The 27,324-nt window shown below is 41.7% G+C and overlaps 1 protein-coding gene and 5 non-coding genes across 7 annotated transcripts in view; 4 read left to right on the plus strand and 2 right to left on the minus strand.

The window, feature by feature from the left end:
- Positions 1-6,647: 6,647 nt before the first annotated feature.
- TRNAS-UGA (transfer RNA serine (anticodon UGA)) lies at positions 6,648-6,729 on the plus strand. Its single transcript has one exon. It is a non-coding gene; the product is annotated as a tRNA-Ser (tRNA).
- Positions 6,730-19,817: 13,088 nt separating this feature from the next.
- The window catches only part of LOC139758810 (putative neural-cadherin 2), an 831,293-nt gene continuing 823,786 nt past the window's right edge, over positions 19,818-27,324 (plus strand). Inside the window, exon 1 of one of the 2 annotated variants that reach the window (XM_071680628.1) lies at positions 19,818-19,967. The gene's annotated coding sequence lies outside the window, so the exon portion shown is untranslated. The remainder of the gene's footprint in view (positions 19,968-27,324) is intronic. The other variant, XM_071680630.1, reaches the window with a different exon arrangement.
- On the minus strand, positions 22,608-22,679 carry TRNAP-UGG (transfer RNA proline (anticodon UGG)). The gene has a single exon. It is a non-coding gene; the product is annotated as a tRNA-Pro (tRNA).
- Positions 22,898-22,969, minus strand: TRNAP-AGG (transfer RNA proline (anticodon AGG)). Its single transcript has one exon. It is a non-coding gene; the product is annotated as a tRNA-Pro (tRNA).
- On the plus strand, positions 24,198-24,269 carry TRNAP-AGG (transfer RNA proline (anticodon AGG)). Its single transcript has one exon. It is a non-coding gene; the product is annotated as a tRNA-Pro (tRNA).
- Positions 24,515-24,586, plus strand: TRNAP-CGG (transfer RNA proline (anticodon CGG)). Its single transcript has one exon. It is a non-coding gene; the product is annotated as a tRNA-Pro (tRNA).

Raw genomic sequence — 27,324 nt, forward strand, 5'->3', positions numbered from 1 at the left:
GGAATTCTGTAATTATGAAGTTATGAAACCAATCTACATTTTCCCATGAGCTTGTATAAAATAGTGACTTCTTACTATCAGCATAACCAACCAATTGGATCCAATTCATGTTTCAGGCGTAAACTTGTATATGATGTTCTTTTTTTTTAGGGCAGTAACATAGCAAGTGAATAAAAAAAAAAGGATGAATTATACACGGAAGAGCCTGTATCTATCTCTGGAACTTGGGGAGCGCCCCTCTGGACTTAAAGAGATTTGAATAGTGATGTGTACCGAACCTGCTCCACACGAATTCGAAACCGAATTCGAGTGAGGAGTAAACCCAAGGAAGGGTATTTGGCCATTCGATCGAGAGCCAGTTTCGCGCCAAGTGCGGGTGATCCAATCTAGATACTCACAATATTGAATCTAAATGCAAAGTAAACTATTAAGGAAGACGTTTGAGAACGGGACGAACGCGCGACAAGTTTGTTTTTTTTATGGTGTTATGTTCGAAGACTGAAATTACGACCTTCTCCATCTATACTTCCATCTCTCTCTCTCTCTCTCTCTCTCCCTCCCTCAATCTCCATCACCTAGATTAATAACAACATCGTTCTCTCGCTTCCGCAGCCTTCACGATCCACACTCACACCACACCCCTCTCTCACCATCCCCCCCTTCCCCAGAGGAGGCACCATCACCCTTCCTTGTAAGCACAGGATCATTATATTTTACAAATGACCTGCTGGCTCATTACCCCCCAACAGTATGGTTCATTTACCAAGCGGGAGGAGGGCGGCATCGGAGAAGATCCCAGGGCCTCGCGCGTCCCTAGTGTGAAGAAAGAAGACTGTGTGCTCTGGTGGTGCGAGGGTGGAAGGAAGGAGGGAGGGGAGGGTGTTGCTGCTGCTGCTGCTGGAGCGCACAGTTCCTGGTAGGGTTGTGGAAACGAGCGAGGTAGTGGAGTGTGGAGGGAGGCACCAATCGGCGGGATCTGGTCGGGGGAATAGCGGCGTCTGGCGCTGGAATGAAGTCGCGAAAGGAGAGTGTCTGGACGATGGAGGAGGGAGGGAGAGGAGTCAAGGAATGAGAGTCCGGACGATGAGGGAGGGAGGGAGAGGAGTCAAGGAATGAGAAGGGATAAAAAGGAGAATGAAAAAGAAAAAAAAAAAAGACGTAGTACATAAACATATCATTAGATCTAATGGCTTAGGACGGAGCGATCTGATCTGGAGGAAGCGAGGATCTTTTCTGAAGCTTCGTGCTCGTCAGCGATAACCTACCGCTATGAGCGTGATCAAGATGGGTTCAGTACCGAGTTGATGTACGGAACTGAATGTTAAGAACACTAGCGTGTGTGTGTGTGTTGATGGGTTCAGTACCGAGTTGATGTACGGAACTGAATGTTAAGAACACTAGCTCGAGTGTGTGTGTGTGTGCGCGTGTGTGTTATGTATATATAGGTATTGGTTTACCTCAACCTGTCGTGTTCCGATGGCCTAGCTGTAAAAGTTCGAGCAAACCTAGCCAGTTGGTGTTGACCATCGACGCTGTCCAGGGCGATTCGCCGATACTGAAACCCTAGTCAGTTGAAGGCCTTCCAACAACGCTGCAACACATATAACTGGCCAACTGGATCTCCTGGTTACATCACTGATCCCGCTAGATAATATGGCTACGACCTGCAGGACTCCAAACAAACCCCCACACGGTGTTTAGGTTAGGCCAGGTCACCGGATGAACAACGTTCTCTCTTCCCGAACTAAATTAACTTCTGGCCGAGTAAGCCAGACATTTTCAGGAACGCCATTTAATTAAGCTTTACTCGAGGCTAAATCGCCGAGTTCACATACCGATCTCGCTCTCTCTCTCTCTCTCTCTCTCTCTCTCTCTCAACTCATTCACCACATTTGCATACACTATAAGGTCTTTAGTCGGTCTTGCCCTACACCCAAAGGGCTCCCGAAGACAAGAGACATTTGCTAGGGTTTGTGGCCTCTGAGCCACCTTCCTCTTGGTAAAGGAACAGATATCTCCAGCACACAGGGTAGCATTATTAATGAATATTACAACGCCAGGGTGATCACCGATTCTGGAATAGCGACTGGACGAAGGGAATCGCATGGTACACTTTAACTCATTACGAAAAGGTTCGTCCTTGATCCAGCAGCCTCACAGGTGTGCATTGTCCATTACAAATCCAGGGATCACCAGACTAATAAAGTCTCTCTCTCTCTCTCTCTCTCTCTCTCTCTCTCTCTCTCGTAATGACGCATCATGCTCGTCAACGAGGTGGTCATGAGACGTCAAGTACAAGCCACCCACTAACTGGGCTTTGATCACAAAACGGAAATTCCTGAAAATCCATTTCCAACTAACAGTAACGCACCGAACAATGGTAGGGTAGGACGTGAATTCTTAAAAAGAATAACCAAGTCGGCTAACAATATAACGACTAAAAATCTGAGACCAAACAAACTAACAAACAAAAAAAAAACCAATTAGATTCGTACTGTCTCAGTTGTCAAGATGGACGAAAAACGCAATGTTTGCGAGAATCCCAGGGGACATTTTGCCTACACGTGCACCAACCTCTGGAAGGGAACCTCTTCTGTTATACTTTACGGCCGGAGGGAAAATCTTCTCAAGTTAAAAGAAAAAGAAAAAGAAACAGAAAAAAAATAGTATTTGATCTTGCGAACATCCTTTGCTGCGCCTGGAACCGCCCATGGACGACTTTACGAATGAAATCACATCTACGCCCGGCTGGGTTTCAATAATATTTTACGAGCAAAGTTGAGAAGCAGCCAAGCTGTGCAGGAACAGTAAAAGATAGAAGCCAAGACTACCAGACTGTCAGCATTTTTGTGGACAATAGGATCTGGGCTGTGGAAGAAAGGCTGCAGGAATTCCAGTACTGGAGAGAGCAATCAAAGATAGGCTTGTGGAAAAGAGTCTACGATATGGCCCTGAAAGGAACGAAGTCGTGGAAAAGTCTGCGGAACTGGAAGCGCCGAATGGAAACACAACTGGGTTTGTGGAAGAGACTCCAGGTCTGGAATGAACAAAGCTGGGCTTGAGGGAGACATAGTCCAGGAATTTCAGTCCTGGTGGAAACAAACATAGAAGGACTTGAAGAGATTCCGTGACTTCCAATGGTGGGCTTGTGGAAGCGATTCCAGAACTTTCATATCTGGGGAGAATAAAGAGAGCTAGACTTATGGAAAAGAATCCAGGATTAGATCTGGAGGGAGCAAAGCTGGGCCTGTGGAAAATATTCCACGACTTCTAGATTTGGAAGGAACAATCAACGCTGGGATTGTGGAGGACAGACTCCAGAATTTCCAGTACTGAAGGGATCAATAAAGCTGAGCCATAAAAAAAAAAGATTCCAAGACTTATAGTGATGACAGGACCAATCAAAGATGGGATACTGGAAGACATACCTTCAGGAAACTCATTGTCGTGTCTCACTAACTTGAATGCCAGATTCCTTGATTTCCAAACCAGTCGTCAACTACAACTGGAATATACGAAGACAGTCTTTTTTACAGGAACCCCCAGAGCATCCAATCAATGCTGAGCATGGCCACTCTGATCTCCAGCAAAGATAAAGGACCAACTCGGCTTTCCAGTGTAGCACAAGCCAGTTAAAGTTACTGTACTGAGAGTCAGGGGTCCAGGGAATTCCAACATCTGCGTGGCTATTCAGAGGCGTGTCATCCACCGGGTTGAACTTGCAGATACGAGGAGCCTCATTGTCTTCTGCGTGTCTTCGTTGATCAGCCAATAAACATCTGATTCTAACATCTACTGTATCAAGCGATGGGATGATAATTTAAGACCCGAGAACTGCGCCACAAAGCAATCCGACTCCACTTAAGGACCCCCTCAATAAAGTACTGATAGACGGAAGACTCACTAGAACTAACTTAGATAAAGACTGGGACAAACTTCTCCTATGATTCCCCTTGGCAAAAACTTACGGAATTACTTGTGACGAGTCATGAGAGGGTTTTACAAGCTGACACAGAATAAGGTGTATAGCGAAGACCGTGTGTGAGTGATGGTGAGGGAGGAGCATAGTGCAGTGGGAGATAGTGAGAGAAGAGCATGACATAGTGAGGAAGATGCACGGCACAGTGAGAAATAGTGAGGGAGGAACATGACAAAGTGTAGGGTAGAGGGAGGAGCATGACATAGTGAGAGGTAGTGAGGGAGGAACATGGCACAGAGGGGTAGGTAGATAGGACTGTGGCAGTGAGAGGATATGTATGGAGCACTTGACTGCCACCACATGTCGTCGGTCACAAGTAGGTAGAGTAAGAGGCTGAATCATTCATATAAAGACGAGAATAAACATTCCATAAACATCGGTTTAGAGGACAGGTCGAGAGCTACTGTTGGGAGGACAGTGGATTAGCTTTTGTCTCCATACCATTAGTCTGTGAGGAATGTAAACGACCCCTTTTAAACGTGTCAGACAGATCAACAGAATCTTTTATCATATAAGCAAAGTATAAGGTCTCAAATCTTCACACCGATCTTCGATATCTTCTACACTGTATTGTTCCACACACACCCACACAGAGCACTCCGGCTTGGAGCCTGAGGATATATTGTACCAGATATTAACAGTGGAAGCGGATGGTGTTGGTGAAGCCCCTGGACACCTGCCATTAAGAAGACAAACGCGTCCACCTTCCTCCTCCTCCTGCAAGCGATCGCAGCTTTATGTATGAGCTCGCATTAACGTAAAGTTCAGCGGACTTTGTTGCAATCCCGGGGAAAGCGTTCTTTCTGTGCTACCAGAACTGAGCAAGTTGTTGCAGAAAATGTTTGGTAGTTCCTCTGAAACGTCGACTCTTTATTTATACATACAGTCCTGCCACGAGCTGGTTGGTCCTGAGGCACACCCAGCTCAAATGCGGGCGACTGTCTCACCTGAGAGACAAACACATGTGCTAACCATCGATTCAGTAGTTAACATCCTGTGCAAATATTCGTGAATATATATATATATATATATATATATATATGAAGCTCATTCAAGGTGAATCTCCTACATATAGCATAGTCTCTGGTAACTGAAGCTTATTCCTTTATCAACATAACCGGCATATCTTAATATCCTCGTATTTTTCCAAGGCCTTCAACTCAAACCTCACTTCCCTTCCGTATTTCATAAGACACACACACACACTGTACATGGGGCACCGCGCGTGTATAAATCTTTCCTAGTTACAAGTTGTAATCGTGTATGATGAATGCACATATGCAGTCAAGAAGGCTGCAAATTGACGTCTAACGCAGTGTTTCCCCAGCTGGTGGTATGCAAGAAATGTCCAAGTGGGTATTTGGCGATGGCCTTAGTAACTTGCTGGACTTGAGGAAGAGATTCCAGGACTTCTAGATCAGGAGGGGAAGAGGAAAATAGGTTGGAATTGTGGAAGACAAAATACAGGGCTTCCAGCATTTAAAGGGGACAATCAGAGCTGGGCTACATGAAGACAGGTTTCCAGGCTTCTGGTGTTGATGGGAGGAATCACAGATGGGGTCCTGGAGGACATACCTCAGCACATTCACTGTCGGTTCTGAAGGATTCGAAGACAGACTCCATCACAAAAGCAAGAATGAGAAAATATGTTTATGTCTCAAGAATACTGGCCATATGGGGTACGTATATTTACCAATTACGCAATACATTATTCTTTATTAGTATCCTGTAGTGGTAAACCGATTCTTGGATGCAAAGTGATAAAAAAAAAGACATGTACCTAGCTCCATCAGATGGCAGCCACTGTTTCTAGTGGAAGCTACAGATGCTAGAAGGGAAATAACTGTCATGGACGGAGACTTTTCTCTCTGCCCACCACATATGCCAGCCAAGGTTACTTCAGTCATTGCAAAATAACATAGGCTACTGAGGTCGGACCGTTAGCACGAGAAGGGCCTGTGCCAATCTAACACCACACCACCATATAGTCACTGACATCTCCCAAACACACGGAATAACTGTGTTCCACGTCTCAAGGATTCTTCTCCGTGGGATCAATACAAGATCCTCAATCCGTAAGATGATCTGTAACTTCATTACTCTTGCTCAGAAGTTGTGATGATGAAGAAAATCAAAACTGCCGATCACAAACGAACCAATTTCGTCCAAGTGTCTCCTCTCGCATGCATTTCTTCCCATGGTTTACTCTCCTCACATCTATGCTTCCCACGACATCTATTTCCATGCACTAACCCGAAGACCCCAAGCTATGGGGGGAAATGACGCTCGCGTCTAGGGAGAGAACTGGTGTTCACTGTAAGTATACTTACCTCTACACTCGTGAGTGTTGCCACAGTATACTTGGTTGATTGGCTGGTCGGTCTTCCGGCCTTCGAAGGCCGCTATCACGTGGTCAACTTCATTTTCCAACCGATCGAAAAGAACTTGAGTACCTTTCTTAGGGTGTTCAAAGACAATTCCGAGACCATTGAGCACTCTCTCTCTCTCATGTTGGTACAAAACCCACAAATACCGGAGACTTCGTCTCCCGCGTCTACAGTTCTGGCCTTTGATTATGTCTTCCATAAATGGAGAGTTTACCCCACTGTGCATATCAATTTTTTTCACCTGAAGATTAAGCACACACAAACGCGCTCGTGTATTCACAGCTGCGGTGTCCGAGTGGTTAAGGAGATGGACTTGAAATCCATTGGGCTCTGCCCGCACAGGTTCGAATCCTGTCCGCAGCGAGGAATTGTTTTTGAGAGGAAGCACCGTACTCCAAGAAGTTAGGGTACTGTCCCAAATAACAAAAATGTAAACACCTAAATTAACAAAAAAATATTGAAAAATCAACTTTTTTCTTTCATAATACCAAGGCATTTGATCTATAGCATAAGCAGTGATGAAACTAAATGTCTTAAGTATGTCAAGTTCAAGAAAGAGGTCCCATGAATGAAGAACTCCTTTAAAGTTCAATATATGTTATCACACAAATACACCACACACACACACACAAATACATATATACATACATATATACATACATATATATACACACACACACACACACACACACATATATATATATATATATATATATATATATATATATATATATATATATATATATATATATATATATATATATATATATCTTTGGAACAGGGAAGATATATTACTGCCCACGTAGTACCTCCTACTTGTTATAGAAAATGACTAACATGGACGGAAGTGAGAAAGTGGAAATCCTCCCCTCCTTTATTACTTTCCAAAATAGGGAAGAAAGAGAACCAAGTGAGGACTTTTCTAAGACTCAGTCATCTTTTCCTGACAGTACCTCGCTCACGAGGGAAATTGCGTGAAAGTTCACACCGGGGAGTTTGAATGTGCGTTGATGTAACTAGGGTGACAAGGAGACAGAGTCGTTAAGTCGTTTGTGAGAGAAAAGAGGGGTCGTTACCTACAAGGAATGAGTGCGAGTGATTCGGAGGTGTACAAGAGTTAGCGGCAGGAGGTCAAGAGGAAGATGCAGAGATTGAAAAGGAGAGTAAATAAGGGATGAGAAAGTAGCACATTTGGAGTGGTAACGGGCAAAGAAAACGGAGCGAGTATCCTAAAGGACTGTTGAACATGTTATACTAAAGGACAGTAGATATAGGTTGCTTGTGCCGGGAATATTTCCGACGTGAGGGCGTCGCAAGTATTTTCGTGGGAAGAGAAGAGCTGATGAAAGCCTAGTGTGATACAAAGACAGGCCAGAGCCGCTGCTTTAGATGGGAGAGCTAGTTGAGTTCGTCAACGGGGGTCACATATTTATTGGCAAGTGAGGTCAGTGCATATATGGCTGATAATGAGATGTCTGAGCACTGACGGAGTGCTAACTGTATAATGGGGATGGGTATACGATAATGATCATTCGAATCACAGAGGCATAAGGTTGTATGGGGAAAGTGGTTGATTAAATAGATGTTGGTAACATTATTCTTAAATTGTAATATCCAGATTCCCCCCCCCCCCCCCCCCGTTTTTTAGCATTACCATCAGCATGGTCCTTAATGATACAACGCTGGTCACGACCAGTATCAAGTAACAATCGTTAAGGTATTAGTTATCCTCGAATTTAGAGATAAAACAAAACATCTACCGAGTCTACAACAACAACAACAACTACAAAAGACAGCTCCAAATATTCTACAACAACTACAAAAGAGTTCCAAATTCTCTACAACTACTACAATAGACAGTTCCAAATATTCTACAACAACAACAACAACTACAAAAAGACAATTCCAAATTTTCTACAACAACAACTACAAAAGACAGTTCCAAATATTCTACACTAGTAACAGTTTTACCCTCGTGTTGATGATGAAGTTGATGATGATGATGACATACACCAGGACGAAATGAACAATGCAGACTACCTGTGTGTTTCTATTTATTTTGAAACTTGCCTTTGTTTTTTTTTTGGAATAGTTCAGTTGGCACCTGCGAAAAACGTTCATTGGAAAAATTATGGATCACTGTTATAGCAGATTTCGAAATTTCAAAAAGATGCAATGGCAGGCAATATTTTATAATCTTATTTTGACACATTAATTCGCTTACAAAATGTTTAATATTTGCAACACTATATATATATATATATATATATATATATATATATATATATATATATATAATATATATATATATAAATATATATATATACACACACACACACAAGACCTCGTACTATACAGAGATTAATCATTCCTTTGTACCCTTGTTCCTCTTCTAAAAACCTGGGATTATTCCATGAGAAAAAAATAATTATGCTTGGCTAATTCTGAGGGAATTTCTTGAATTACTTCCCGAATCACCGCGTCCAACTAGTCGAGAAACTGTCCAGGATTAAATTGAAGTTAAAATCTCCGATAGTTTGCAAAAAAAGAAAAAAAAAATATATATACCCATAAAACTCCTACTCGATTATGACATTATTGTCTCCCTTAATTAAAATGCCAGCTACAGGCAGGGTTGAGAACAATACCCATGTACAGATGGACAATAGCCACCCCACCAGCCTATGTCGGCAAGTGTGTGTGTGTGTGTGTGTGTGTGTGTGTGTGTGTGTGTGTGTGGGAACAGTGCAAGGAGAGTGGAAGGGAGGGAGGGCAGTGGAAGGAAGAGGACAGGGAGAATGGGAAATGGAGGGGAAAATGAAAAGAGAGGGGTAAGGCGGGGAGGGAGAAAAACAGGGAGAAGGAGAAAGGGGAGTGGGGAGAGAAGAGAGGGAGAAAGAGAGAACGAGAGACGTGGTGGAGGGAGAAGAGGAAAAGAGAGGTGGATAAATAAAAACAAAAATGCCGTATGCAGTGCCTCCATTAACTCAAACATCGAGTTCTCCGATACGTCGAATGTCTAATTCATATTTCTATCTTTAAATCATTATTAAAAAAAAAAACGCATGAGAGTGTCTGCCTCTTATGTTCTTCAATACCAATACAAGTCATAGAAAACGACGTTCAACGGTCGTGAAGTACGGCCCAACTTAGTTGTACTTAAAAGTTTCAAAACCTTAAATTTTCATTTAAATGCCTGAAGGTTCTTATTTCTTATTCTGTGAAATTAACGTCGCTTATCAAACTACAGATTTTTCGATTTTCCCAAAATGCGTTATGTGATTATATTTGACAATACGAAGAGATGATTTTCAAGAGAAAATTATTATCATTATATATATATATATATATATATATATATATATATATATATATATATATATATATATATATATCCCGTATGACTGCAAGTTATTTATTTCCATCTAAACGTCAAGAAATCTTTCGCAAGCTCTCTGCATGAAAGGTGTGAGGAGAGACATGGTCTTAAAATGATCCATAACGTTGCATTTCAATGACACAGTCTGATGGATTGCAAACGTTTCTGTTGCGAACGTTTGAGCCATCTTATACACGAGATTAAAGACGCTTTGACTGCAAACTCTTCCGTCAATACTTTTCACTTTACACTCAAAAGACTTGGAAGTCGTCAAGCTCTCAGAGACAGATATATCTTGATTGCGACGTTACGAAAAACGGAAATTTAACGGAATTCAATCTCTACCATATGAGGAATACTCTCCTTTGCTGTGATGTGAAGAGAACTAGAAAACTTAGAAAAAAAGAAAAACAGAAGAAATTTACGCGTTTCGTAAACACCGTGTGTCATAACAGACCTTCATTAAATACGCTACCCATGGCTATTAATGGCGTATGGACAACATGCGCACTGACCACGCTGACGGGTGGCTGCAGGGAGTGCAGTGCATCACAAGTGTTATTACAACACATGTCGTCAACAGCAGCAGCTGTTCATCCATCCCCTCCCCCCCCCAACGTCATCTATACTCCTGCAGGTGTTACGTCTAATTTGCCACAGGTGTGAAATGGCGTGGAAAACACACACACACACGTTTTCTCTACATTAAACGATGTGGTTACATACGCCCGAGTGGCTGGTTCGAATTCATAACGAACAGCCATTTAAAACGCTAATGGGTCTTGAGTTATTCACTAGTGTCTCACGTCTGTTGTTTATAGCAGAGGCGCTTTAACGCATGTCCCTCCGCCCGATCGATTTTGAATCCATCGGCATTTGAGGCTTGAGATGTATCGTACACTCCTTCCTTACCTACCTTACCCTGTGGGCGGCAGCGCAAAAGAGGATACAGACGACATCCATCCGAGGTCCAGGGACCTGGTGGACGGAAGAGGGGGGGACTCTAATGACTGAAATACATCATGGGGGACGCAGCAGCTGAACGACAGCGGTTGCATTACGCGTCCAGAGAAACCGCCAAGAAAGGTTTGACAACCTGGTACGCATCTAGCTGCTGCTGCTGCTGCTGTTACATATCCACAGTATGGTGACACCCTCCATGGACGAGAGGGACTGGCTGCTCTCATGGAAAAGAGAGGTGTAAATTCCACGCCTTCTTTCGTCTTTCATTCTACCCTACAACCCTTTCCAGTCCTTAAGGAATAGGATTTTCAAACATCTAAGGAGCTACGAATGTCTTATCATTCGTCTTTCTTTTCTCGTATAATTTTCTTTCGCCTGAGATGGTTATGCTAAGTGGATAAATTTCTACCCATGCCATTGTTGGCGACTTTAAAAAAAATTGGACTACATGACTTCCCGCTTATAGTAAGAGAACCCCAGTGATCAATACATTTCGATCTCTGCCACGTCGAACTCCAACAATAGACACAAGAACGATCATACTTTGTAAACACACGACGACTTCTCCACGGAATCTGATTCTGTTCTCTTGAACGAACTCCTTTGGGAAATGTCCCCCTCCGCCCCCACCCCCACCCAGAACGTTCAGTTCGCTGTAACCTAACCTAACCTAAAATAACTATGAGAAAAAAGACGGGGGGGTCCCCCCCCCTCTGGCTATCGTCACAACTTGAACGTGATCAACCAATTACTGGAGCCGGGGTTCGTTACGTGCTTGCCTGAGTTCATTATGAATTTATCATTTTGTGATGAGAACCCTAAATTGCTTTTCACCTTGACTTAATTCCGATCTTTTTTTTTTTTTTTTGCAAATTTAACGTTCAATTTGTCGATAATGGAAAATTCTTTGCAAGTGGAATTGACGGATTTTGAGAGGAAATTGCAACTTGTAACTAGGAAATGCACTGCTGGTTCCATCTCCCCCAGTGAATTACGGTTAAATTGCTTTCACCAGCTTAATGGGGGAGGGGGAGGGGAGGGAGGGTCGTTCCATGTTCTCGAGTGGGTCAGGATCGTGTGAGTAACGGAGGTGTATACCCCCCCTTGAGGTGACCGGCGCAGATAACAGCTGGTTTAGCATTTGTGTCCGTGATAATAACCTCACAGGGCAAAGGAAATAAAAGGTACAGTTAAACGAGCTAAGGGTTTATACACCCACACACACATATATAGCAGGAGTATATGAAATCCAAGTGACATTAACAGACTAAAAGTATGACCCCGTCCAATTCTTAACGTATATGTTCACTTTAACCCCGAAACACCAGAGAATGTTCAAGACACGGGGCTCTGCGATTGTAAAACCCCAAAACTTGTACAATACAATTAGGTAACAATTTCCATCGAGTATACGTAGGTGTGGGGACAGGTTATCACGAAGATGAATTACGATAAACATTAAGCCACTTTCAATTCACCTATGAATCCATACGTCATTTATACATAGGGAAAACATAAGTGTAGCTTTAATCGAATCAATCTAATTCAATCCAACGGGTGAAATGAAAGACATAAAATATACACCAGCGACAGCTCTCCCCCCACCCCCCCATATACCACGTCAGAACCATCCAATTTCTCGCAGCACAGAAGAAAACAACTGATTTATGAACACCCACAGTTCACTCACTTAAATAAAAGTTCACGTTCATCGGACCCATAAACGAAAAACAGACATTGTCGTGGAAGAGGAATGTGTGGGTAATGGCTAGATATCGGTGAGGTTCAAGAACACTGCCAGACCTCACGGGTGAGAGATACTGTATCGTATTCTCCTCTGGTTGTACACAGTGAAGCGGTACGTGCCCTTACATCAAGCCTGATCACGAAGAGACACAAGAGACCATGGAAGAAATATTTACCCAGTCGAAGTTCACCTGAGGCCAAGAGACAAAGATTCACTCACTCCATGTTCACCTAAAGGCCAAGGGATAAAGAAGGCTTACCATACCACTTGATCATTTTTTTTCCCCCCTCCTGACGAAGATGAACTTCTGTTCCAGGGTAGGCAAACCCAACTCTGCCGACAGAACTCATTTTCCAGTTGATAATAAACCTGAACTAAAGCGGAGATGGAGGTGGATACACGCGGAAGTAAGGGACGGGTTAGAGGATAAGGGGGAATGTGTGAGGTGGCGGAGGACGAGTGGAAGCGACCTGTGCAGGAGGGGAAGGGTGCAAGAACGGTTGGAGATGGTTAGGAAGGCGGGGGGGGGGGGGGGGGGGATGTAGGTGGATAGAAAACGAGAATCGGAGGCGAGGAGAACAGATACAGATGGGAAAATGGGAAGTAGAGAGAGCCCAATGTTAGGAAGACAGGTGGAAGCAGAGGGAGCTCAGCAGTGAAGCTGAACCAGGGAGGACTGGACACGAGAAATGAGAATAAGCAGAAAAAGATGGGGCTGGGATTAACAATGGTAGAACATGGGTGGCTGATTGGTTTGGCTTTGGGCCTCTCAACTATGGTCATGAGAAGGTTGACAACTTCAATGTTAGCATACCCACCAACTAGAATGTGTGCTTAACTCCCTCACTTCAAGCGTTTGCACTTCATAAGCGAAGTATTTCGAGAATGAGCTGGAGAAACCAGTCTGCCTTCAATAGATGACGCACAAGGTCCATACACTCAGACGAAGACCTTCACAGACCAGGTGTCAGATGGAACGAAATCTTCTAAAAGACAACGAAATAAGAAATACCAGCGAGAGAAAATCCAAAGACTTTCGCGAATCCTTGATCAGCGTAACCTACCTCCTGAGCAATCAATCATGGGAAGAAACACTTCAGAAGTTCAGAAAGAAAGTTCTAAATATTTGAGTCTAGGAATAAACTTTTTGACTGACAGGAGGAAAACCCACTTTGGATCGAAAAGTGAAAATATAGTGATGCCTCAGAGAGAGAGAGAGAGAGAGAGAGAGAGAGAGAGAGAGAGAGAGAGAGAGAGAGAGAGAGAGAGAGAGAGAGACTTCGCACACTCTTTTGCTTACCTACGAAGGACAGGAAGGGTCTTCGAAGAATAGAGACATTAAGATTCAATTCTATGAGCTATGAACCTGGAACCCTCAGTTCTAAGATACAAAATCAGTCTTCGAAGAATAGAGGCAGTAAGACTCAATTCTATGAGCTATGAACCTGGAACCCTCAGTTGCTAAGATACAAAATCAGTTTCAAGCAGATGTGATGAACGTCCACAGACAGACTGACACTGTAACGTGAATAGATCCTGCAACAATATGACGAAATACGGAGGGAACCCATACTTTCACTTCTTCAAAGAAGACAGTTGAGATGGCAAAGAGTATTGGAAAAGGCTGGAGATTAAAGCTTACCTGGAAGAAAAAAAGGGGACTGGAAACCATCATACAAACGACCAGTAAGCAGGCGCAGAATAAGATGGAAAGAAAAACATTGAAGAATTTGAGTGATGCCAGAAGCGAAAGCAGGAGAAATTCAGAATGACATGGAGGGGAATTTCTGAGCTGGGAGACGGCTTTATTTGCGATGCCCTTTTCGTCGAATGAGAAGACATACCCAAAGACTAACGTGTCATTGTTCAATCAACCAGGAATCATAAATTTCGTACCAAACAAACAGACAGTTATCGAACAGCCCCCCCCCCCCCCCCCCACACACACACACACATAGACGCATGCGCTCTCGCGCACATATATGAAGATGACAAATGATAATCCATCACCTAATGCATGGGAGAACTCCCTTTACGAGGACAGTGGGAGCCACTGTGGTAACAGGCAGCATCCAGTGTCCAATTACCCGCTGCGAGTGGGTCTTGAGCGGCGGGAACCTGAGTGCGAAGGAGCGGGTTGATTTCCCCAAGCGCTGCTGCTGCTGCTCCTCCTCCTCGCAAACTGACCCCACCCGGTTATGGGGGTGGGGTGGGGGTGGGAGTAGGGGGGGGGGGGTAGAGGAGAGAGGAGGAGGAGGAGCAACCACCATCACGGCCCGCGCCAGCAGTGGCGCCGCCCACCTCCTCCTGCGACACTCGTCTTGTAACACACTCTTATCTGCCCTGGTCTACGGTTGGGTTAGTGACAGACACGCTCTTTAAAGGTGTTCACTGAACTTTTGAATTACTTTGTCCCCCTTTTTACAGTCGGTATTAAATGTGGAATATACTCACTCCTCTCTCTCTCTCTCTCTCTCTCTCTCTCTCTCTCTCTCTCTCTCTCTCTCTCTCTCTCTCTCTCTCTCCCCGAGCTCTTTAACGAAGATACTCAAATGTGGCTTTAACTTGGGACTTTCCCAATATTCTTAGATGTGGACACTTGAGTACTGGTTCATGTACCCTAAGCTCTCAGATGTGGATTACTCTGTAATTCTTTGGCGTGGATTACTCTGTGCTCGGGGCTTATTAACGTGGATATGAACCATATCGTACTCTGCGATGCTTTAAATTTGAATTTCCAACTTGGATTATTATTACACTGCGCTCCTGTACTTGGGATAACTTTTATCTACTTTCTCCTGCTGCAAAGGTGCATTACAAACGTTATCTTAAGTGTGTCTATAATTTGTTATGCTCGGCAGATGATGTGGGACATACCGTATTTAAATGGATATTCTGACGTCACAACCTTATTTCGAAAACCGTGTCTGTACGGGTGAGCGATTGGCTGGCTGGGTCGTTGGTGGGTTATTTGTATACTCATTCCTGTCGACTGTCAAGAGGGGATCATGAACGTTTTCATCTTACGACCAATAATCGAAAGAGAACTTGAACGCCATCTTCAGGAGTTCGAGACGATTCTAGGACCATACGCGCTCTCCCAGTATGTTTACTGTTACTTGAATGGCTCTGTGCGTTCTAACGTACCTAATAAGACGGGTGATATTACAAAGATTTTCAGTCGTGTGTTACGAGCAAATAATAAGGCATGTTGGTTTGGGTTTACACTTTTTTGAATTTACTGAATTTAGACGATGAAAATTATAAACACACTTACGGAACGTATATCTAAATTTCCGTGATAGAGGAGGATTCGTTGGCAAAAAAAAAAAAAAAAAAAAAATAGTAAAATATGAAAAGTTGGATCTATTTATTTACACAGAGACACCATTCGCTGTACAGGTCAATAATGCAAAGGCCGTTAAACATTCGATGTCATTACGAGGTCACCTTTCGTACAGGACTACATTCCAACAGTACATCTTTATCGACACTTTGGCAAGGACAATAAATTGCTGTGTGTGTGTGTGTGTGTGTGATTGTGTGATTGTGTGTGTGTGTGCTCGTAGAATTATCATGAACACATCTGAAGAGGGTGACAAGATTTCTTTGATTAGGTAGTTATAACTTGAGGCTGACTGCCTTAACGAACCTAACAGGGAACAATAGGCCAAAAGCCATAACACCCAACCAATCTTAAGTTCACGTCGTAAAATGAAAGTTTCATAGTGATGTTGCTTTCATGAGAGCAACGCAACGCTGGTCATCCTCTCGCTTGCACAATACACATAAATGCAGGTCAAGCCAACGAAAAATTAAATTCCTAAAACAAATGTAAGCCGCTGTGCTTGCGTGTAAACCGCTGTGCTTGCGTGTAAACCGCTGTGCTTGCGTGTAAACCGCGGCGCTTGAGTGTAAACCGCGGCGCTTGCGTGTAAACCGCTGTGCTCGCGTGTAAACCGCTGTGCTTGAGTAAACTAATGTGCTTGCGAGTAAACCGCTGTGCTTTCGTGTAAACCGCTGTGCTTGCGTGTAACTTTTTATTCCCATATTGTGACGATACGATGCATTCTAAATGCACTTACGAGACGCATGATTCATGCAATTACGAGTCGTGCTGCTGAGTGTTAAGAAAAATGACCAAACCTGTTGAAAATAGATACAACAACAACAACAACAGCTAGCACCACCATCAACAAAATCACCATCACCACCACAAACAACAACAAAGGCGCGCCACCATCACCAACAGCATCACCACCACGACTACAAACACCACCATCAGGAAGTAAGACTGCACCATCACCATAAAAAGAATATCATGCAACAGTTCGTAATAACAGAAGCAGCATAGCAGGTACCAAGAATAAAAGCATAGCAGCTGTACCAACAGAAGCAGCATAGCAGCTGTACCAACAGATGCAGTATAGCAGATGTACCAACAGAAGCAGCATAGCAAAGCTGTACCAACAGAAGCAGCATAGCAGCTGTACCAACAGATGCAGTATAGCAGATGTACCAACAGAAGCAGCATAGCAAAGCTGTACCAACAGAAGCAGCATAGCAGAGCTGTACCAACAGAAACAGCATAGCAGAGCTGTACCAACAGAAACAGCATAGAAGAGCTGTACCAACAGAAACAGCATAGCAGCTGTACCAACAAATGCAGCATAGCAGAGCTGTACCAACAGAAACAGCATAGAAGAGCTGTACCAACAGAAGCAGCATAGCAACAGAATTAAGTTATAACGTTATAACATTAACGGCAGAGCAGCAGCAGCAACAGTAGAGGCATCATGCGCTTATAATCAATGACTAACCTAACCTTATACTATATAAATAATTTCATTATAAACATTTATAAAGATTTATCAGACGTCACTAGAATAAATACACACACAGTCACCTCAAAGACCCTTTTTTTCTCTCTCAAAGAACCCATTACCCTGCTACTGGAAGCGGCGCGAACTCAAAAGCTACGCTAAGCTCTTGAGAAAAAAAAAAGGGGGGGGATGTGTGTTAGGAGTAACTGCAGGACTCTGTATAGAAAAGGTGCCCTAGGCAATTACTGCTAAGATTAATCATAAAATAAACAGGTGCCCTAGGCAATTACTGATAAGATTATTCATAAAATAAACAGGTGCCCTAGGCAATTACTGATAAGATCAATCATAAAATAAACAGGTTCCCTAGGCAATTACTGATAAGATCAATCATAATATAATTAATCTCATTTGCCTTATTGAAAAATGACAGGTATTTACTTACCTCGAGTATGGCAGATCGCATTCCCGTACTGTAGAAGGTTCCGGAACATTGATATCAACGCCTTTTACCATTTCTCCTCCTGTGTTCAAAACGATCACTAATTACGTATGTGTTATCCTACACATGGCTATTACACATTCTGAATTTTCAGAATCCTTTTCTTTCTTTCTTTTTGCGTTTATTTCTAAACACCAGTTCATTTTATTAATCATCTTGATCACTACACACATCACGAATATCAACAACAACAACAACAACAACAACACCTTCATTTTCAAGTCTCTTGCTTGTTACAATCTATGTTTCGTAAGCATTTAAGTTTTTCTTAGAGTTATTATAATGAATTAAGAGAGATAAAGTTCTCGTATGTACATGGCCAGATTGATGCGTCCAAATGTTATAGCAAGCGAAAGGCAAACGAAAAACGATCGTCACACTTGTTTAAGGTCCCACCATTTGTTTCATTTAAATCACTTCCATCACTTATAATTTAATCACACAGATCGTATCTTATGTTACATAATGCTTAAGAGTTACGGGCATTAGATCATTTTGGATCACGCACTCACGAATAACAATAAAATACACTTGAATCACTGATACGTCACGTCTGGTACCGACCCACAAACGTTCTAAAGATGGCGGAAAAAACATCTTTTTGAAATTTGTTTTTTTCGGTCATTTTAAAATAGCGAAGAGATCACCCACATTAATTTTTTCGAATATGATATATATCAATTAACGCTATAAAATTGTATATTCTTTAATATTCGGTAATATGCAAGATCTATACACCTTTCAAAAGTTAAAGGTCTGATGATGACGTCATCAACTGGCGAGTACAGTTTTGGCTTGGTTGCATGTATTTCGTATCATAATTTCACCCACAGTGCCATCGTCAGGGATGTTACATATAGAGAACGTGTATAATCTTAATATTCATCGTGAATAACTGAAGAATGTGACCAAATTACATCGATATTTGGTCAAAAACTGATACGAACGATATTAATATAGCGACACTGACATGGGCCAGCCCAGCTAGTCAGGAGGCCTAAAAAAATAAAAAGCCGTAATAATAAACCTGCACAGTTTGTATATATTATCATCTATAGTTATTACATAATATATTGATTATGAGGAACATTTTATGATTTTCTGCATTCTTCATTGTTTAACATTATTTTATTTATTTTATTTTATTTATTATACTTTGTCGAGACTCATGAATCTTACGATAAACTAGTGGATGGTAGTTTCATAACTTGTTAACAGTTTGAAGTAAGTGACCATTAAGGTTTCTCTAAATACATCTAGTCTTGTGTATTTGTTCTGGCATTATTCACCTAAGCATCTCCTCAGTGACGCTGAGTAACACTGTTCTGAAGCAAAGGATCGAAAAAAAATATATATATATAATCACAGGTCTCGCTGACAAGGTTCAGTCGCCACTCTATGACGTCATCGTCTCATTGCCAACTTTTGAAAGGTGTATAGGTAGTGCATAAATATTAACTAAGAATTCAAAATCTACAATTTTATAGCACTAATCTATACCTGTTACATTGTAATAAATAGTCATAAATAATTAGTTTATTACCAAAAACAATATTTAAAGTGGTATACTCAAACGTAAGTCACTGCCTTTCCCGCCCAAATCCAGAGCGTCACCTCACCAGCGAGACGACAGTTTGAATCGAACATTACTCCGTCAATCGATTTTGTGCACATTTGCGGTTATTCTCTAAATCTATAACGTCCAACATAATATAACGTATATTATGAACTAAGTGATATTGATAAGTGCTTACAGTGATATTTGAAAGAAAAAAGAGTGGACGCAGTTTAACAACTGATCCATGGTGTCTCGCTTCGTGGCTTACTAACGTCTTTGTGTGCTTGTATGTATTAATTCAGGTACGGGAACAATACCTGTAAATCAAAATGACACGGCAGACAACTGAGGTGCTTAGAGACTATGGAAAAAAAGGAGAAAAATTAAAAAAAAGAGACAAAGACGAGTGACGGAGAAGCCAGATGAACGATTGGTCAGAGTTGAATTCGTGTTGGGGGGGGGGGGGGGTAAAGTGACGCCGTAATGGACCACAGAAAAGTCGGATGCTTAATAGTGATGTTCATAGCGACGAGTGATCGTTTTAAACATTGAAAAGTGTTAAAAGTGTTAAGAGGTGCATCAGTGTCTTCCATACCAAGAGAAGGAAACTACGAACTACATTGCTCAAGGTCAGTGCTTTGAAAACTCTAATGTTTTTTTTTCTTAATACATTTTATTTCTTCATTCCTCAGGGTTAGGCCCCTTTTTCTTGGAACTCGTAGAGTTCTAAGGATGCGCTAAGTTCAGCAGCAGGGAAATAAATGATGGACTCCACTGGAGTGTTAAAGTTATTTGGTGGTACAGCGTTGCCAAACGTGCCTTGCGACTCACGGTGTAATCTCGAACTGGTGGATTTCGGCAACACCTAATATTTTAAATGCTTCAAAGCTGTAATTAAAGCAATTATATCAATTGTGATTAGAATATATTCATTATGTACTGTAGTCTACATAATTATGAATTAAGTACAGATATGATTTACCTTTTAAGTGGTGTAAAAGTAAATTTACGGTGAAATATTTGATACAAGGTTATGTTAGTCATTATAATAATTATGTCATGTCTTTATATTGTTGTTAGTGTTAATGATGCTATTACTGTTGTTTCTGCTACTGCTGTGGATTATGTTAGTGCTGTCGCTTTTGTTTCTGCTGTTCCTCCTGCTGCTTAGTATGATGCAGATATTGCTGCTAAAGTTCGTGGTGCAGCAGTTCATGCTGCTACTACCTTGCTAAAGCTTAAAGCGGCAAGCTAGTATACATGCAGGTTTATTATTATTCGTAGTGGTATTATCATTATTATTATTTTATACTTGACTGCCGTTTCCTGCGTTAGTAAGGTAGCACTAGGAACAGACGAAGAGAGGCCAAATCTGCTCACATTCATTCTCTAGCTGTCATGTGTAATGCATTTTAACCACAGCTCCCTACCACATCCAGGCCCCACAGACCTTGCTATGGTTTATTGCGGATGTTCCACATGCCCTGGTTCAGTCCACTGACACCATGTCAACCCCAGTATACAGTGCAAGACATCGTTCTAATTCACTCTATCCTGTGCACGCCTTCCACCCTCCTGCGTGTTCAGACCCCAATCGTTCAGTTTCTTTCACTCCATCCATCCATCTCCTGTTTAGTCTCCTCGTTCTCCTTGTTCCCTACACTTCTGGCACATCCTCTTTCCTCTCATTCTTTCTCTTGTGTCCAAACCATTTCATCACACCCTCTTCAGCTCCAATTATTATTACTTATCATTACCATTATTATCATATTATTATTATTATTAATTATTATCATTATAATTATCAATGTTATTGCTATTATTATTATTATTATTATACAATGAACATTATAAAACATACTTGGAAAGTGAATAACTACCAAGCCAAACAATAACTGCCCAAAGTACTGCTGTAACCAGTGTTTTCCGAAGCCAGCGTTTGTACAAGTGTCCTGGTACGGACGGGGTACAACATTTTTGTATCAAACTCCCCCAAAACGTCTGGTGAGGATGCTTTACAAGAAAGCCGTTATTTTGCCAACCTTAACGATACCAAAGTAAAAAACCGCTTTTACGGTAACTATGCCTAAATCATCAGATGATCTAGTTCTGGTGGCCAGCTTGGCTCGTATGCGTAAGAAAAGAACATCGTTCATTCTGGGAGGGAAAATTAGGCCGGCTGCTGGAACCATTAACGTAACGCGAGGTTCTTGATTTCCCAGTAACTTGCATCCGTTTTCTTCCTCTTCAATCCTCGCTTCATTAGTTGTTCGGTGTCGTGCGCATGACACTGTGACACGCTGGCTTAGTGCAGTATTTATGGTTATCACGGCTTTAGAAAAACGCAGGTTTGAATATAAGAATCATATAGTTACAGGAAGTATTGAAGGCTTATAGAGATTCCATATGTTTTATAGCTGAACAATACATAAAAGTAGAGCTTCGTACCGATACTATTCTACGTGTCCGAACCGCTACACAATCATACTGGTGCCTGCGTACAAATACAATAACTATGGTATATATTTCTCTTACTTATACACAATAAGTACACATATCTTTCCTTACAGCCTTATTTTTCTCTCTCCTTCATCAGGTAGTTTATTATAGCAGAGAGAAATACCATCACATCGCCTTACCACCCACTGACCATTACATAACTGTGAAGAGAAAGTTTCGTTCATTCGAATTCTGTTCGAGGCTTCAAATCAAAGTCATTTTTCTTATGTAGTAGGTGCTGTGTGCTGGTATTATCTTCTACATAAACGTAGACGACATTCACATGAATTAGTCTTTAATGAGATTCGCTGACGCGCGCGCGCGCGCACACACACACACACACACTTTAAAAACAAAGTTGAACCAATATGAGTTTAATAAGCGGGACATTATGAATATTTGCATACTTCCAGTAAGCGTAAGTAGGTGGTAATACTGAGGTACACACACACACACAAACAAATATAGATGTACACATTTATCCATATATAAACAGAAACGCTTACTTGTACACATAATAACGCCAAAATGACGCACACACACACACACACCAAGATACACACACACACTAATATACACACGCCTTTGCATGCACTCAACAAACGCACGCACACAAACACACAGAGTTATCCCAGCAAGGGCACGCACATAGATAAAAACAAATAACCATATGTTGTCATAAATGAGCATGGAAGTACCAACCAATCATCCCATTATAAAATATAACAAAGAAATGAAATTGAGTAATAAGATTAGAAATCTAAAATGATGGGCCTGTCCGGGATTTGAACCCGGGACCTCCTGCACCCAAAGCAGGAATCATACCCCTAGACCAACAGGCCGTTGCTTTTAAGAAACTCATTTTACGTAAGAATGATAAGTTGGTCCTTTTTTCTTGGGGGGGGGGGGGGGGACCGAACCCAGGTTCTGCAGTGACTGACGCCAAAATCTTACTCCTAAATCAACTACGGTTTATGGGTAAACTACTTAGTTTTCCTTCGTATTAGGTAATTTTTTTTTTATATAAAGTCATGAAAGACACTAATTATTCAAAACAATTGGGCCTGTCCGGGAGTTGAACCCGGGACCTCTCGCACCCTAAGCGAGAATCATACCACTAGACCAACAGGCCGTTAAAATGGTATCGAAGCCTTAGTGCTGAAATCCCCTAAAACATCTGCTCAGTCTTAGTGTGGTCCGTATCTGAACGCCAACAAGCGTCACCAGACCCAGTGGTCCCTGCAGCTGGAACCAGCAGGCGTCAGCAAACCCAGTGGTTCCTGCAGCTGGAACCAACATTCGTCAGCAAACCCAGTGGTTCCTGCAGCTGGAACCAGCAGGCGTCAGCAGACCCAGTGGTTCTTGCAGCTGGAACCAGCAGGCGTCAGCAGACCCAGTGGTCCCTGCAGCTGGAACCAGCAGGCGTCAGCAGACCCAGTGGTTCTGCAGCTGGAAACAGCAGGCGTCAGCAAACCCAATGGTTCCTGCAGCTGGAACCAGCAGGCGTTAGTAGACCCAGTGGTTCCTGCAGCTGGAACCAGCAGGCGTCAGCAGACCCACAGTGTCCTGCAGCAGCAGGCTTTAGGAGACCGACTGTGTTCCACAGCTGACATCAGGCCCCTAATAGTGGTACTCGGGGGGGGGGGGGGGGGGGGAACCCGTTGATAGCAGTAGTAGGGAAACCGTTAGTACTCGTTCTCCCGGAAACCGTTAATAGCAGTTGTTGACCAGGAAACTTTACCATAAATATTCGATGCGGTTCTTCCTCTGAATATACAAAACACAGAATTGTAGATACATATTGTGACGAATATTATTATACTGTAATATTCTAAGCTTTTTTTCGGGTATTATTTAGGGATGAGTAACAATACGGGCAAAACCTAGTGATTTCCCCTTTCAGCCACTCTATGCAGTGAAACTAAAACCTAACTTCCTACCTCATACACTCATTTTTTTTTTTTAAAGATATCTCGATAACTTCGAATACAGTTGGATGAAGCTGAACCCCGATGGCTATCATCAGTGATTTCTTGTGATGACATTTTCTTTGATTAATGGATAATCATCGTAAATCATGCAAGTAATTGATTAACTCCAGCGCCTCTCTCTCTCTCTCTCTCCCGGCAACGTAATGAACAGAAGTACAAACACCCTCACAGACCCCTAGCTCTGAGCGTTAACTTTTTTTCTTTTTTTTTTATTGGTGGAGGGGGGTTACGCCTACTGTCCACGCAGCATGCCGGAGCTGCGTGTTCATGTACGCCATGAAGACACCTGTTGACGTCTGGTATACTCCCAGCGTTTCTCATCACCTCAACATTCAATTGTCCTGGCCATCCGTTGTGCCTGTGTTCAACGGCCTGTTGGTCTAGTGGTATGATTCTCGCTTAGGGTGCGAGAGGTCCCGGGTTCAACTCCCGGACAGGCCCGGATATATCTTTGATTTACTAAGACCCGGAATTTATTTTGTTTCAGAAAGAGAACACTTTGTAAGAAACAGGTGTGCAGGATATATGACCTACTGGTCTGTTAGAAAGATCAGACAGAAGTTAAACGAAATTTAAGATATGATTCCAAGACACCGCCCGAATTATTTTGAGTAGCTGTACAGAAAGAAGGTTCTTCTTTGAAATGAAACCTTTACAGATTATAACAAACTTGTTACGAACCAGCTGGCCTGTTGGTCTAGTGGTATGATTCTCGCTTCGGGTGCGAGAGGTCCCGGGTTCAACTCCCGGACGGGCCCTCGTTATTTCTAAACTATAATGACGAGCTTACAGGGGGCATTTATACCACTAAATTAACAACAGCCAATTGGTATGGTTGCTCTTCTCAGTATAGCAGTTCTTTGGGTTCGTATCCAGGAGACAATATTCCTTCCTAAAGAGGAAAGTATTAAATGAAAGTGTCGCAAGATGGTATGAAATTCCTAGTCTTACTTTACTACAACCAGACCAGGCATAACAAATGCAAAGAAAAGCTAATAAAGCATTGCAAAATAATTCCGTTATTCTTGCACGGAAATTTATTTTCTTATAATACAGAAAACAAATAGGTAATTGGTATAAATGTTTGTGATGAATTAATGCAAGCATTGTTCACCTGGATCGCGTTGCATGCAAACAGACGACCCAAGTCCCCGAGTTGAATCAACTGTTACTAATGCAGTAAGTTTAGCTCAATCATTAGGCATAGTACACTTATATCTGAATACCGCACATTTCACCTGTAAAGAAGGACTCTTACTGAAACGATGAAAGGCATAAATGAAGCACTGCAGACTTATATCAATTTCGTAAAGAAAATCAAAATCCCAGACAGTACGGATAAAGGTAAAAGTGAATTGGGAGAAAAAACGGACGTAATAAATTAGGAACAAAAGATGAAACGCGTTACGCTGCTGATGGCCCGGAAGCCATATTATTTCATAGAACTAACGAAGAAATGGCTTAAACCTATCAATTAAAGGAGTCAGAACTGGATATATATATATATATATATATATATATATATATATATATATATATATATATATATATATACACACTGAGTTAGACACGGTGTCGTTAACCTTCGTTCCATTAGGTACTGACTAAAGTTGAAATTTATGATTATCCTATACTATACTAATTAAAGTTTGAATTTTCGGTCCCTGTAAGTATTATCGCTTGTCGTTCTGGGAATATGATCCCAGCTGTTGCAACTCTTCCAGTGTAGCCAGTGTCTATTCCGTTGTTGTTCACTGTAACTGTTATATATATATATATATATATATATATATATATATATATATATATATATATATATATATATATATATATCATATGTATTTCTATGCCAGAATTTACGTATTTCATATGTATTACAGTCGCATATCATTAAAAAATGCTGATATCTTTCTGTTAGGATTTCTTACGCTAGTAATTTCTATGCGCTTCTCTTTTATAATCATGATTAAGAATATACCTTTGGATAATATTGTCTATCCTTCCGTATTCAGCGACATCCTGGTTCCCATTATCGAAGCTGTGTTACCAGGATCTTCACTTAGCGCGTTGTTGCTACATCTTAGCACAACCCGCTGTAAGGGAAGCAACAGCAATACATAAAACTGTTTGTTATTTTCTTATTGCCACAGCGCTCTTAAATCCTCCATTTATTGCGTATTTCCCCAACGTCCAAAGTTAAGCCCCCATTAAGTTTAATCTATTTTATATATACTCTCACCATTTGTAGAGTAACTTCCCCAATTTTGCAGCTAAAATTTCCCAAATGCGCAAAGTTGATATAGATTATGGGATTGTTAGCAGCTCGTGGCCTGGCTAATGGATTAGTTTGTGGGTTTACGTTATTTGAGGTTTAAAGCGATTGACTATAACTACCGTCGTTAAGGCATAATTAAATGAAAATTTTAAACACCTTTAGGTGTTCGAGATCATTCTACAAACAAACAAGCTATTAATGTATATGTATGGCCTTTAACTGGCCCATTCACTTTTTAATATGGAGCAGTGAAGTTATATTGTGTGCCACAGCGAGGTCTACCCTAAGGTACGTAAATGATACAGGATTTACGAATGAACTAATTAGTATTTTGTCATTTCATCTTGTGGGATCACTGGTTATATAACTCAAGAGCCAGACTGGAAAGTTCAGTATGCTCCAATTTCAACTCGACTCCTAATGTTTGTGTCCTTCTGAAAGTAGGTCTATCATCACATGCAGAGCTATAGACATTTTTTTTTCTCCCTAAAGTTTTCATCAGTTATCGTGACCACAAATTTACACTTTAATAAAATACACAGTATTTCAAAGTAATTAATGGTGTATCATATACGTTTTTTCTATTCCTTATTTTCGAAAAAAAAACCCGAGTTCACATTTATCATGCAAACCTTGATAATTAAAACATGTTATCATTTACATTCATACAAGGGTTGTCTACGCGGTTATAACAACTCTGCCATGGCCTCCGTAGCGTTCACTTCAGTGTGGACACGCCAGTCCGAAGAAAGCCTTATTGAAAAATATAGGACCCTATCGTCGTTTTGGGGACTTCAGAGGGCGTATATACGCAACGAAGTCAATGAAGAGAAACACGTACTGGACAGTTACGCGTGGCGCTCAGAGAATTCTGTGAATTCTTCTACGTTACGTTTGTGATAGAAGAATACTTACAATTTCCCTTTGCGCCAACCATGAGCGCACCCAGGTGCGCCTTATAGCACGTTTTACCTTTGTATGCCGTCTAATAAGCACAAGTAAAGATGAGAGGACGCAGCTTCTTCGGTAGTCGACGCCATCTTGAATTTTGAAAATGAAGCGACTGGCGCGTTGGTTCTACTCCCTCGTGTGACAGAACGCGATAAAAGAAATATTAGAATCTACAAGAAATGCTGGTGTGACGCCGCTTTTATGAAGAGAGTAAATCTAGAGAAATGAATGGAGAGAGTAGACTAGCAAATGAAGCAAGAGAACGGATAA

The sequence above is a fragment of the Panulirus ornatus genome, chromosome 31, assembly GCF_036320965.1.
Source record: "Panulirus ornatus isolate Po-2019 chromosome 31, ASM3632096v1, whole genome shotgun sequence".
Classification (NCBI taxonomy): domain Eukaryota; kingdom Metazoa; phylum Arthropoda; class Malacostraca; order Decapoda; family Palinuridae; genus Panulirus; species Panulirus ornatus.